This window comes from Euprymna scolopes, chromosome 17 (assembly GCF_053919585.1).
Source record: "Euprymna scolopes isolate OS-2025 chromosome 17, ASM5391958v1, whole genome shotgun sequence".
NCBI lineage: Eukaryota > Metazoa > Mollusca > Cephalopoda > Sepiida > Sepiolidae > Euprymna > Euprymna scolopes.
Window position 1 is genome coordinate 104,698,258 of NC_136498.1, and position 15,615 is coordinate 104,713,872.

The following is a 15,615-nucleotide window of genomic DNA, read 5'->3' on the forward strand; positions in this document are numbered from 1 at the left end:
AATTAAATATGCTCTCATTAATTCATAGAACTTGTGCCCCCTCGATGGAATACCCTGTCGAGGCTGATAGGCAACAAATCCCACCTCCTCACTATTGAGGTTCTTAGATGTCGGAAAGCCTTCTAGTTTAAAGGTTCCTTGCATCGGATTGCTAAACGTTAGAATTCCCTCCCTGTTTGCTGCTTTCCTCACTGTACTCAATTGCATGTTTAAATGTACTGTGAGCAGACGTTTCGCTGTTGCACTTATCACGGTCCATTGTTAGGCATGATCTTTAGCAGTAATTCCCCTAGGTTCCAAGTAGCTATGTACCTTGTTTGGAATAAACAAAAATAGATTAATGTATGTGTCTTTTGTTACAGAAACGAGTTACCATGTAAGAGAAGAGTTTTTATGCCTTTACTTTTTATCTCCTATATAATATTTTGACTGCAGAAATTCTCCTCTCGACCAAATTATCGTAAGTTTGCAATAACTAATGTCACAAACTAATTCATTACATCGAACACAATTTTAGACACATTGAGTCGTTATAATAAAATGCTACATTGCATCATAGGAACAACATCATCACAATGGCAACACCTATTTTTCTCTATAAATATTTAGTCCTCCCATCAGTTGACACCACGACCAATTGCACACTTCCCTACGATACTTTCATTGCACCCATCGTAACTAGTTATTAGCTACATACACATAACATAATCTTTCCATTTTCCGATTCAAAAATAAAAAAAATCTCCCTTTCTCAAAATCCGCCCATTCTAATTGGCTGCGACTTGCCAATTCTATTATTCCGGAATCCACTTCTTGATACATTAACAAACGCTCCAGAAATTTTCCAATTTGGCGTCGCTCTCTACATGGAACAGTCATGCTAAAATATACAAACATAATAACCGCTCATTAACAGAAAATTAAATACTGGTAACCTTATATTAATCTATGCTCAAAGTGCCTACATGCCACTACCCCCTCCCCCCACCACAAAAGCCCTAAAAATAACATTTACGGTTACCATTATTTATTATTCAATTTTGGAGCGGCTTTTCAACCCTTACACGATGCTGCTTTTTGTTTTGTTTTAGTTTGTTTTTAGAGCGATTTTTATTATATTTTTCTTCTAATGTTTTTTTTACATTTACTATTACTGCGGATGATTTTAATTCCTTATATATATATTCCAACGATTACCTAGGCTTCAATGTTACTTATCGTGTCATCGGCTTATAAATAAGTTAATGCTCAATATTTTATGCAGATTAAATTACATTGCCTACGGAAACACTTATTTGTTATATATTTGTTTTCTTACTAATTATACTTTCTGTGAAGTATTTTGTTTAATACTCTTTTCCGGACTCGACACTGCACAGACGTTAACTTTGTTTGTTGTTTTTATAATAAGTAAATTTTTACCTTAGCTATACCTCCACAATTTTCTTTTTAATGACGACTTGTACAGGTTTTCGACTATGCTGAATAAGACAATCTCATTTAAATTTGGCAGAGACAAGTAGTTTTCGAGATACAAAGATCTGCATTATGCACTGTAATTTAGTGGCCGTCACATTTGTACGCACACGCGATAAACAAATCTACTCTCTCCGACCAACACTGCGACCCCCAATTTTTTTTTTTTTTTTTTGCTTTATAGTATTTGCAGGTAGGTATACTGACAGCGAATATCAAAGTTAAATTTGGGGCATCTCATAAAATGGGGTGTCTATTCCGAAAGCCGTTCTTAACATGAGGAGGTGGAAGTGTCATTCTCAACATGACAAAAGTCATTCTCAACATGAGGAGGTTAAGCTTGTCTATTTCGAAAGCCGTTCTTAACATTAAGAGGTCGGGGGTTGGCCAACAACAACTGTCGTTTAATTTTTTTACGAGGTGGGTATGCTTCCACCGGGCAACGCCGGTTAACAGGTCCTGATAGTCTTGCAATATAATATATGAAGAAGATTCAATTTAATTGTAGAAATTAGATCGCTATAGCATTACATCTGAAAAGTAGATATTTCATTCTGCATAATTATTTTTTTTGCAGTTTGTGGCATCATGTTCTTTAGAACACTGAATTGAAATTCGAGTCAATTCTTTTCAGAAAATGTGTTCTACTGCTCGGAATATTTTTTGTGAAGACGTCATCTTTGTTTACAGCAGCAAATTGCATAAGAGTAAACAGTAATGCTACTAAGTGTTTTTTCGGTTATTAAAAATCATCAACATTTATATAACATAATATTTTCTTTAGATTTTATTCTCGCGGCCGATCTGTTCAACTGCTACTTTTCTTATAGTATTATTATTTTCTTATTAATTTTTTTTTTCATAATATTATTATACTAACAAGACCTATGGAAATCTCAAGGAATGAGAAATATATTTAATCAACAAAAATGTCCTGATAAAGCTTATATTTTCTGGATAGCACGAAAAAATGATTTTTTGAACAGAAGAACCATTAACACATAGCAACTATGAGTTTATTAACATTTCTATGAAAATAGTATCCATTGTATTTTAAATATAGAACTGATTCAAATGAGATAAATTAATAACTACTAATAAATATTCAGAAAATAATATTGCGCTATATAGTTCAATACAAAAAATAAATTTACATTGTAAGAGTCTTATAGCCCTGCGAAAGGGTCATAAAGTAAAACGCGAACAATAGGCTTAAGTAGACAGAATATATTGTGCAAAAAAATGAAATAACCCCATCCATGTACGCAAATTTATGATAGATAAGTTTGATTTAGAATCTAAATGAAATTTTATGTTTATATTTAATATTTTCGCCAGCATATTCGCATTATATATTATTTTAATTGGAATTCATTATTTATATTAATTTATTTATTGCGGACTATTATTCTCATCTTTATTGGTTGTTGGTTCACGACGTTTCGGCCAACTATTCCTCATCGCGTGAGAACAACAACAACTACGGATGGCAGTGATTGCTGAGAATGCAATTAGGAGATTCGAAGTTCCTATCCGTCGCGGTTACCACCTGACGAAGGCCAGAGGAATAGTTGGCCGAAACGTCGTGAAACAACAACTAATAAAGATGAGAATAATAGTCCGCAATAAATACATTAATATATTCATATTAGTATTTAAAAATTTGGTTTTCTCTCACGTGTTCTCGAAACCTCGTCGTCAGTTGTTCCTATTTACAATGGCTCCCCACGGGACAGAGTTAGACACCAGGGTCGTTTTTTTTAACGTGGAGAAAAGGAACAAAAATAAAAATTGTCTCAGTCGTGAAGGAGTTCTCCTCCACTGACAGAGAACAAGAAATTGAAGTGCGGCATCTGAAGAACAGATACGTTATTTATTTGCTCCCCCACCGAGCAAATTGGGCACAAGACCGATTTTTAAAATGGGGACCAACTCCCCGGGGAGTAGGGAAGCTGGATAGTGACAATTAGTATGAAGGGTTGCACCTACATTGACCAAGGTCTGATATGTGGAGTTAGCCCCCCCATATGGTCTTTGCTTGCAGTAGATATTTATTTGCTCCCCCAACGAGCAAATTAGGCACAAGGCCGATTTTTAATGCAAGGAGTGAAGGGGAAGGGGAATGGAAAAGGGGACCAGCTCCCGAGAGGTGGGAAATGGGAGCTGGATAGTGATTTGCCAGCTGGCTCAAGTAAGGTTGCCCCTACGTGGGCCAGAAGATTGCCACAAGGGCAATGGTCTTTGCTTGCAGCATCTGCCGGAACAGATACTACACTTTGAGGTATTTATTTGCTCCCCCACTGAGCAAATTAGGCACAAGGCCGATTTTTAAAGTGAGAAGTGAAGGGGAAATGGGGATCAACTCCCCGGGGTAGGGGAGGTGGATAGTGACAATTGGTATGAAAGGTTGCCCCTACATTGACCAAGGTCTTATATGTGGGGTTTTCCCCCCACATATGGTCTTTGCTTGCAGTATGTATTTATTTGCTTCCCCACTGAGCAAATTAGGCACAAGGCCGTTTTTTAATGTGGAGAGAGAGAGGGAGGGGGAGGGAAAAAGGGGACCAGCTCCCGATGGGTGGGAAATGGGAGCTGGATAGTAACTGTTGGTATGAAGGGTTGCCCCTACATTGACCAAGGTCTGATATGTGGAGTTACCCCCACATATGGTCTTTGCCTGCAGTATCTGCCGGAATAGATACTACACTTTAATCTTGTCCCGAAGGCCAAGTTCTGTTTTTTCTTTCGTCAGTTGTTGTGACCAGAAAAAGGATCATAAAGCGATGCCGAAGTATATGTTTAGGTAGAAAGAATTTATTGTACAAAAAAGTGAACTACAAAAGAAGACTGTCGGTACTGACCGACTGTTGAGTCTCGCATAAGGTCACGATATTCCACCACCAAAATATTTGCCGCATGGTTTATATAATCGTTAGCACAGTTCATCACGAGTGAATTGTTAAGTCTCTATAACAAAGAGATAATATGTTATTTATTCCTTCAGTCCAGCACAATGTTTTCTTTTCTTTTTCTTTTTTTTTTTTTTTTTTGCCCGTTTTCTTTCGGATGTTCCCTTTTCCTTACGTAGCGTTTCAATTAAGAAACGTTGCATGTCGAAATTACTTCGAGCTCCTTTCTGACTCCATTGCAACAATCTATATATTAATACGATAGCGTTTGTGTTATTTTTGTGTCACGCTTACATCTTTTTTCTTCGGAATAACTGTCGTTTAAGTGTTATGACTTTCCATTATTTGTAATAAATAATTTTACCAAATAAATTTTGGTTTCGGTTTCGATTACAGCTGAAAGAAACGTAAGTTATATATATATATACATATATATATATATGTGTGTGTGTGTATGTGTGTGTGTGTGTGTGTTATTTTATGAGTTTAGCTTTTGGTTTCGATTCAAGCTGATGCACTCATGTCATATGGATATATTTTTTATTTTTTAAATCAAAAACTTTATAATATATAAGAATCGATGGTAAATTGACTATTATTAGATATACGAAATCTGCAGAAATTAAAATATCATATTTAAACATACTTTACGACCGGGCTATACCGGGCGTCCCTGCTAACTGAGATAAATAGTTTTGCAATTTTAACAAAAGAGCTACAATAATATCAGAGCATCTCCATTTACGCTGAACATCTACAGAATGTCAACATCAATATATTACATATGAATGTCTTCCTGTGGAATTCTAACAAGTCCCGCTAGTTATCATATATTATTATTATTATTATTATTATTATTATTATTATTATTATTATTATTATTATTATATTTGAAAACGAGGCTATATCAAAGGGAGGTCACTCTCATATTTTTCTTCAGGTTTCTAGATTGGCCTTTTTAACGCCGAATATTATTGATTACTAGCATGGATACCCAGCGTTGCCAGGGTCGACATGAAGTTCGGTTTGGCCACACCTGCTATACTAAGAATATTGAGCACTTTTTCATTATTATATGTCAACTCTATCGTTACTCCAACAAACATTTCAAAAATAAAAGAACGAATGAAAACACGAAAATGTAACCCCCCCTCCCGAAAAAAGTAACAGTACGTGACAAACTTCCACCAGATATTTCGGCAGAAGGAATACGAAGAGAAGCTATTCTCCGGATATTGAGCACCTTTTTATGACTACATTCCAGTTTAAGCGAATTTCTTTTATGCTCCCTCAGTCTAGAAAGATTTGTTGCAACGAAAACAAACTGTAAATAATTCAGTTTCAAAAATACCAAAATAGAATTTGTGTCAACCGAAATGCAGGTTTTTATGTTATAAAAATGATGAGTTATGACTTATTTTGTTATTAAAAGAAAAAAATTATGTCAAAAATTGTAAATAAAAAACTGGTAAAAAAACGTAAATGAAAGTATTTTTTGTTTTTGTTTTAAATAAAGAATCGTAGTTGAATTGAATTGTTTGTTTATTTTAAAATAAAAATCTACTGATCCGAAACGTTAATTGCGAAATCACGGAAATTATTTTATTTGAACTGATTCCCAAAATAATGCTTGAAAGTTTGTGTGAATTATTTTTAGTTTTATTATCCGCCGAAAAAGAAAACGAAAACAAAAAGAAGAGAGTTCGCGTCCAATGGGAAATGACTCAAAACTCAAATAACTCAAACTGTTTTATAAAAAAAAAATTCGATGGTGGTAAAAATAAATTAAATTAAATATGTTATCAATATAAATCAAATTTAAATAATAAACTTAAATAGAACACTTAAAACAATTATCTCCCTATAAAGAATGACTAACACGCCACTATTTAATAAATCGATTTCCCCTAATGTAATATGCAAATGACGTCATCTTTCAATCGTCTATTTTACAAGAATCATACTATGTATGAGACTGCATGAAGAATTAAAGTAATGGACTTTTTGCATATATTAATCAAATTGTTAGCAAACAAACAAACAAACAGGAATACGAATTTATATATATATCATAAATGTATAACTTAAAATATTAAGAATTGATTATATAATGTTATAAATTGAATTTTAAAAAATTCTTAATGCTGCAATATTTTAAGTTATAAATTTATTATATTTTTACCAGAATATCTTGTGCTTTTCTTTTCCAGTTTTAACAAATAGTCTTTTCTTTTCCATGCTTAAGCTTAACTTTATTACGTTGTATATCCGTATTTTTCTATTGTAATCCATGATTTTTCCAGGCTTCCAAAAAATTCACTTGTTCTTTGTTTAATTTCAGTTTTATATTTTTGCCCGCATAAACACATATGTAATAACAATGTACGACACTCGTCTGCTTTCAATAAAAAAAAACAATTATCTCCCTTTCATGCTTTCATTAGTGAATTAGTAGCAACGGTAGTTGCTGAAGCGACGTGGTTGCTATGAAAACCAGTCATTAAAATCGTCGCTCACCTCCTTATATTTTTTACGATTTTGAACACCAGAAAATTTATCATAACTTTTGTTTTACTCAACGACAATTTAAAATGTTTTCTTTCACAATATAGCTGAGAAGGTGGTCTATAAACTGTAATATTTGTTTGAAATTTGGTCGAAAAAATGAGTGAGCGGTGAAGCTTTAAAGCAGTTCTAAATGACTAAAACTGTCACTTAAACATATATTCAAACATTACCGTGTTTGAACGATAGTTTATAACGCAGGTAATTGTTATTTGTCTGTTTACTTTACAATGTTTTTATTCTTTTATCCTTGCCTTTTGTTTCAATTCTTTCATCCTTTTTCTACCTCTCTTTTCTTTAATCTTCCCTTCTATTTTTCTTCCTTTCTTTCATCCTCCGTTCTTTCTTTTCTCTGACTCTCTGTCTTTCCTTACGCAACCAGCACAAAATACCTTTTCCTTATTTCTTCAAATCTCAAAAAAAAAAAAGATTCGCTTATAACAATCCATTTCGCTAAAAGGATACGTTAACAACAATATAAAAATGTCACACATAAAAATGGCGCTCTTAAAATGTCACGAAAAAGTTAACAATACAAATGGTGAAAGTAACAAAGAAATTACACCTGCGAATATTCTACTTCTTTTTTATCTTATAAACAATTCGCTCAGCTGATGTCTGTCTGTTTGTATGTTTGTCTGTTTGTCTGTGTGTTGGTCCATGCAGTTAAAGCTTCATTATTTCAATTACATTTTCAGGAAGTGTTAAGGTCATCTTGCGGAAGCTTTTAAATTATATCGGAATAGTGGTGCTGTTTTGGGGACGAAAATCTTTATCCGAAAATGGGCTGTGAACTTCATGTGCAGTATGATAACAAACAGAAACTAAAACAATAATTATAACAAAGGAAAAAATTAATGGTGAACTTGTTTAAAAGTTCCAACAAACCAAATTTTAAAACCGGCTTCGAAACCTAGTGGGTGATGTCCTTTTTTCCTCCTCGCAACGTCTTTCTACTAGAAGAGACGTTACTGCTCTATTGATATTTTCATAGCAAGTGCTCGACTGAGCTTCGATCTATGATCCCCTCTTGCAAAACATTCACAGCAGACACTCGTCTAACCACAGCCATTGTCAACAATTTCTCTCACTCGCTATCTGCGCCTAAATCTAAGCACAAATTCCATAAATAAGACAGCTTGATTGTGCAACTCTGTATCACTGGCCTGCTTTCCAGCTAACTACAACATGGTCATCTTCAAGTCCAATGTATACAAGTTCTTGTTGAGACATTCCCTAAAATAATCAAATGCTATCCAATTTACACTATTAGTGATCACTATGCTATTGTCTCACTGACTACCTTAAACTCATAAACCCTTATCTTTGAGTGGCCCTGATGAGTGGTGACTCCCTTGTAAAATAAATGAACAAACTGTACTTTTACAAATAGTTTTACAATAGTTGTATATATATATATATATATATATATATATATATATATATATATATATATATATATATATATATATATATGAGCAAACAGTTAATAAAATATGTTACAAAAACACTTTGAAATGAGTTAAAAACATGTTTAATCTGAAACGGAAACACTAGATAAATGGATAGTCCTTAATCCGCGAATTTTCGAAGAAATACTTTCCTTCTCATCAAAGGGTAGGAATTAGCAAAATGCGGGATCGGATTATATATATATATATATATATATATATATATATATATATATATATATACGCACAAATATTTAATGAAAAACTATACATGCATATACCAAAGACGAACCAGCGGTTTCATTGTATAGGTACAACCTCCTGTGGTTGGCTACAATCCTATACAAATCATCAGCGTCATAGGGAAAGAGTTACAACAAACGGAAAACTATACAATGAAACGCTGGTTCGTCTTTGGAATATGAATGTATAGTTTTTCATTAAATATGTGTATTTTAGCTCTCACATTCGCGATCAAGCACTTTATTTGATTTCTTTTAATCACATTGTGACACCACACACACACACACACACCACATACACACACACATATATATATATATATATATATATATATATATATATATATATATATATATACACACACAATATTTACTACGACACTATATATACATATTTCAAGGTCGTACCATTGGTTTCATTACGCTGAAACAACCATAAGAGGTTGGAAAAAGTCAGCGTAAATTCATCATGAGTTTTTTTCAATGTCGCTGATAGATTCACGCTCACACTTTCCAACTTCTTATGGTTGTTTCGGCGTAACGAAACCAATGGTACGACCTTGAAATATGTATATATAGTGTCGTAATAAATATTGTATCTTCAGCTCTCACATGCACGATCGAGCACTTCATTGGATTTTTTTTCATCATCTCCTGACACGCTATATATATATATATATATATATATATATATATATATATATATATATATATATATATATATATTTAAAAGCGAAGTGGGGCATTTTTTTTTAAACCTTATAAAAAAATCGACTATAATGTAAAAAGAAACAGGATCGACTAAAAGTAAGAAAAATAAATTGAAAATTACTTTTAGTCGATCCTGTTTCTTTTTACATTATAGTCGATCTTTTTTTATAAGGTTTTAAAAAAATGCCCCACTTCGCTTTTAAACTATTACAATTTTGTTGTACTTCGAATTTAATATATATATATATATATATATATATATATATATATATATATATATATATATATATATATATATATATATTAACCACGTGCACCTTGGATTTACTTACAGTAGCTTTGAAACTCTCGCCTCCCTTATTTTGTCAATTAGCCCTTGCGTTCTATGTGCGATGTTTCTGAAAAAGGTGGAATAATTGCTGCTTTTTGGATCAAACTCTATCCATCTAACACTTATCCTTAACTAGATTTTTAACTTTGAAGTGTATTTTTCAAATTGTTTACATTTTTCTTGTAACTCCTGATGTCAAGTGACTTCATGCCTTGTCTGGAGCGATTTCAATAATAAAAAAAAAAAAAATTCAAAATATATTTTAAACTATTTTGAGTTGAATATTTTTTATGTCATTTTTCAAAATTAAAATGTTGCTCATGGAAATACAAATGTAACGTTGTACACATTTTTAACGGTGTCGTTACATTTTAACGGACCCAACATGTTGTAGACTCCATCGCAAGAAACATAAGAAAGGAAAAAACTTGACTGACTTTCTTTCTTTAACAAAAGCCTTTATAACTGGTATTTCCAACAACGCATTTTTTTTCGAATTATTTGAACAGTTCATTTCTCCTTTTTCGGCCGCGTGTGACTTTTCGTCTCGGCTCTGACGCCACCAACGCGTCTCGAATCCCGCTTAACTGAATACTTGGGAAATACATTACATTTTCTGCTATAAAATTTAAAAAAAGAAAACTCTTCTCTGTAAATGTGTTCTTTCTTTCTGATTTTGCTTGGAGTCCAGATTGAATGCTGATAGTGGGATCTCTTTCAAGTTTAGTTTTACTGCTAAATAATAGAAATTAAGGGTGTTATATATGGAACGAAACCACGGACACAAATGTATCAGCAGCTTCATCTCACGTGTGAAACTGACCTAGCCGTAGCGCGAGGTGACGTCACAGCGACGGAAAATAACGAAAAGAAAAGCTGAGAGATTAAAAAGCCAGGTGTCGGCGACAACGCCTTAGAAGCATATTTCAATGCAAGAGAAATTTTTAAAACAAAATAAAATCTGAATTTTTAACAAAAAATGGTTGGACGATCGTGTGGTGTGGGCCGAGCAACAGACATAGCAACTGTTTGTAGTTGCGAACTGATAACAGGTAATTAACCCGAGAGAAACACAAGGATGCTCCTATATTGTCACTGGCTTGGAAAATTACGTGTCTGTGGTTTGGTGATAAAACGACAATAAATGTTTTGTTTCAATAGAAAAACTCGATTCGAATTTCTTTTCTTTGTTCTTTTGCGACTGTCTTTGCATACAACGTGTTGGGTCCGAGTGAAAATGTAACGGCCACATTACACATATATTCTTTATAGAGAACGGCGGCATAATGGTTCTTTGGCCGGCATTTTCTAAAGAGATAGTACAGGAAACAGAACCCAGGCTAAGTTCTTAAAAGGCTTCATCAGCACTTACTAAATGTTGGGATATTCTCAGGTGCCACGTTTTGCATGAATATGTCTCTGGCGTGGATGACTGTTATGCCACTATTTCGAGTTTAGGTTCGATTATTTTACCTCTGACTTCATCACCGTCATTTAAAAGATTACCTTACTTTAAACTGATTCTACTTTTCTTTCCTTTTTTATAATCATGCAAATTAATCACCTTATCTTCATTTTATCTCCAGTAACCATGTTGTTTCTCAACACATGTAATTTGATCAGAAATTCAATATATAGTAACTCAAAAATTGAAATTTTTACAAAGATTATGACATGCTGAATTTATTAGCATTAAAATCAATTTACCATTGCGTAGTAAATAAGCAACAGAGACACTTTTAAATTTAGCCGGCACACTCCCATATTTCTAAGATGGGCGCTAGTTGATACAAAACTTGGGATGATGTAAACTTGGGAGGTCGTAAGATAAAAAAAAAACATATAGTGGTTTTCGGTCATATGTAAATAATTCATTTAAAACACAAGAATTAACAAAGCAAATAATTTTTATAAGAATAAAAACTATTTTTAATAAATTTTTTTTATATAATACACTCAAAGACTTTTTTACGTTTAATCTCTTCTCCATCTTCAATTTTGCATCGATTATCGGTCATGTTGGATCTATGCTAGTATATCGACTACTTTTCTAATTGAAAAATTTTTTTTTTATTTTTCTTATTTAATATGTTATAACAAATTGATTTTAATGTCAATATATGTGCCATGCCGTGATTACCTTAGCTCCTTACATCAAATGGTTTCATACTTTTTCTGGAGCGATTTCCATAAAAACATGTCGACACTTATTTAATGTACAATATATTGTAAAATTAATCTAATCCCTTTTATTCCTGTAAATAAATGTACGACAGGCGTTGCCTCGTTATTAATTGAATAAAGCCTATCTGAAGTTTTAATTCAGGATTACTCTTTTTGTTACAATTCATTTAATTAAGCTTTAAAAATCTCCTTGATAAAAAAGAGCTAGTCTCTCGTTGACATATTGTATGTAGTTGACTGAATGGGTAGTGAGGCTTAGCTGTAAAGGTGGTCGTTGTAGTGATGAGGCAGCAGATTACTTTATTGAGTGCATACTTTTTACAATTCTGGCTTACAAAAATTAAACATAAATGCTAATTTATATAGTATATAATGTTGGAAAGCAAAGAAGCCCAAGGATTTGATTGGCTTAAAACTGTGTAGACGTTTTTGACAGGCATACGTTGTCTTTGTCTATAATAGAAATTCGATTGAAAATCAACTTTCAATTTGATAAAAACTGACAAATATGTTGTCTTTCTGTCTGTAAAAAAATGAAACCACAATTTCAGATTCAACCCGAATAGCTTTCACAGATTATCATCATTATTTCAAAATATATTTGAAACTATCAGGTTATCCCATAAGTAATGTCCAAATTTTTTACCTTTGTTTTTAAATTGAAAGAAACTTAAAAATATTGTGTATATTGTGTAATTGTTTTTAAATTTTTTTGTTTAGATGCATTTTGACAGATTACATTTTGTTTTACAGAACAATAACATTTAAATTTGGTGGATTACAAGCCTACTAACATGGAAGTGCCAAAGAATCATTTGAAGCATATCATGTTTTATGAGTTCAAGAAAGGAGACTCAGCAGCTGAACCGGCTAGAAATATTCCACTTTGAATTGTTATCACCTAATGCAACAATTAACGCTCAAATCTACTGTTAGAAATTAGAGCGTTTGAATCAAGCTTGGTGGGGGGCTGCTCTAGTGAATCAAAAAAGGATGATTTTTAATCAGGAAAATGCACGAGCCAACATAGCAAGATTGAAGGACTTCATTGAGAGAAAATTCCTCATCCACTCTATTCTCCTGACTTTGCTCCTTCAGACTACGATTTGTTTCGTAGCTTTTTTTTTTTTTTTTTTATTACATTTTCACACCAAACAAGGCAAATTGCCACTTTGGTGTAGGGGGCTACTATCAGGGGAAACAACTACTGGGGTACTATGTAGGGATTTGGGCAGCAAGGTGTCAGTTCACGTTACACTTGAACTTCTGCACGTCAGTACTGTTGGGGAAGCAGGGACCTGGAATGGAATTCCAGAGTCTTGCGGTTCTGGGGAAGAAACTATTGGAGTAAAAAGATCTTTTACATCTAGGGATCTCTACAGTGTGGGGGTGGGATCTAGTAGCCTGTCGGGTTTGTCGAGGGTGCTCGCGTCGTGGGGGCACAAGTGATTGCAGTTCGTCAGAGCATTCACCACTAAAATACTTGTAGAAAAGGCAGCTTACAAAATCATTTGGAAGGAACAGCTTTTGTAACGCAAAATGATGTTGGAACTGACATTTGTGAGTTCTTCGAACCAAAGCCAAAAGGATTTTACAGTAATGGAATTAATAAACTTATCAATAGATGGAAGGAAGTCATAGATAACCGGGGAAAGTGTATAGGTGATTTAATCGTTAATAAAATGTAACTTCTTTTCTTTATTCATTAAGTCGGAAAGAACTTATGGGATGACCTGATACTTGGGGAAAGTTTTATGTATTTATTTATTTATTTATTTATTTTTCAAATTAAAATATTTCTCATGGACATACAAAATCATATTTGCAGCAAAGAAAAATCTGAAATCTGAATAGAAATACCATGCCAATTTTTTTAGAGGGAAACCTTGTAATCCCTTTCTTCTATATAAGGCTCTTGAAGAGCTTACCTTTTAGCTGGCCTGTTTTCAGTCTACACGATTGAACCTTTCAGATGTACTTTTTCTAATCAATGATAGGTAATGAAGGTTGTTAAGTATTCCCTGTTAATGGTGAGGTCATAGTCCATTTTTGTTGGTATTTTCTTGGGGTATAATACAGGAGATCGAACTCAGGAGTAAGCGTTGTTATTTTTACATGCTTACATCTTTCCCACGGAAGAAACGTTGCAAGTCTATCTCTTCACTATCATTATTTTCATGGCAAGAGCTCAATTGAGCTTCAATCTACGATTCCCTTCCTCTGAAAACCATACAAGAGAAATACTCATCTAGCTACAGCTACTGTTAACTATTTCCCCTACAAGGTTTCCCTCTACAAAAAATTGGTATAGTATTTCTTTTCAGATTTCAGATTTATCTTCGATGCAAATGTGACTTTGTATTTTCATGAGAAATATTTTAGTTTGAACCAAAAAAAAATGAAATGAAAATTTCCAACCTCAAATAGATTAAAATATATTTTGAAATAATGATAACAATCTGCAAAAGCTATTTGGATCGAATTTGGAATCGCGGTTTCATTTTTATAGAAACAGAACATATTTTCGAATCACGTCAGTTTTTTTTGTTTTGTTTTGTTTTTTTTTTCAAATTGAAAGTTTACTTTCAATCGAATTTCTATTAAAAGCCAAAAAAGATGTACAGCGCATTTCTGTCACAGATAGAATTCAAAGCACGTCCACTTCGGAACTGTGGAGTTCGCCTGTGGTGCTCAACCGGTCCGAGCCCTCACGGTCTCGGATACATTTGAGCTGCTCGGGGTCAGATTCGTGTGAGCCATCTGACATGCAGTTGTAAGCGACATGTGTGTGTGCGCGTGCGCGTGTATGTGCGTGCGCGCGTGTGTGTGTGCGCGTATGCGTGTGCGCGCGCGTGTGTGTGTGCGCGTGCGTGTGTGGGCGCGCGCGTGTGTGTGTGTGTGTGCGTGTGTGTGTGTGCGCATGTGTGTGCACGCATGTGTGTGTGTGCGCGCGCGCGTGTGTGGGCGCGCGCGCGTGTGTGTGTGTCAGCACTAACCCTATTCGGGTTTAACCGTCTTCCTCCTTCGGAAGAAGTTTCACGGGAGTATGAAATCCACAAGCGGTCCCCAATCGCATGTCAGGGGAGATGACAATGTTATGCTTTTGCAACTCTTGCAGGGAGGTGTCGACGCCCTCCTAAATACAACGCCTGGAATTCCTAAATTGGTCACCCATTTTAGTAATGACCAGGCTCAACGTTGCTTAACTTCGGTGATCTGATGAGAACCGGTGTGTCAACGTGATTATGCCGTGTATATATATATATATATATATATATATATATATATATATATATATATATATATATATATATATATATATATATATATATATATATATATATATATATATATATATATATATATATATATATATATATATATATACGGATATATATATATATATATATATATACGGATATATATATATATATATACGGATATATATATATATATATACGGATATATATATATATATATATATATATATATATATATATATATGTGCCTAAGATTAAACACAAATCCCAGAAAAAAAAAACGCTTCTTTCCTATAACTGTCTGTCTGTGGAAATCTATTCCGGCGGTCTGCTTTTCAGCTACCTACAACATGATCGTGTTAAAATCCAATCCAGAGCTATCCTCTTAAATAATCAAATTGTACCCAATTTTCAACACCTACAATCATTACGGTGTTGTCTCACCGACCACCCGACCACATTAAGCCATATCCTTGAGTTGTCATC

The 15,615-nt window shown here is 33.7% G+C and overlaps 1 pseudogene; it reads right to left on the reverse strand.

The window, feature by feature from the left end:
• Positions 1-15,006: 15,006 nt before the first annotated feature.
• On the reverse strand, positions 15,007-15,125 carry LOC145297105 (5S ribosomal RNA; annotated as a pseudogene).
• Between the last annotated feature and the right edge of the window lie 490 nt (positions 15,126-15,615).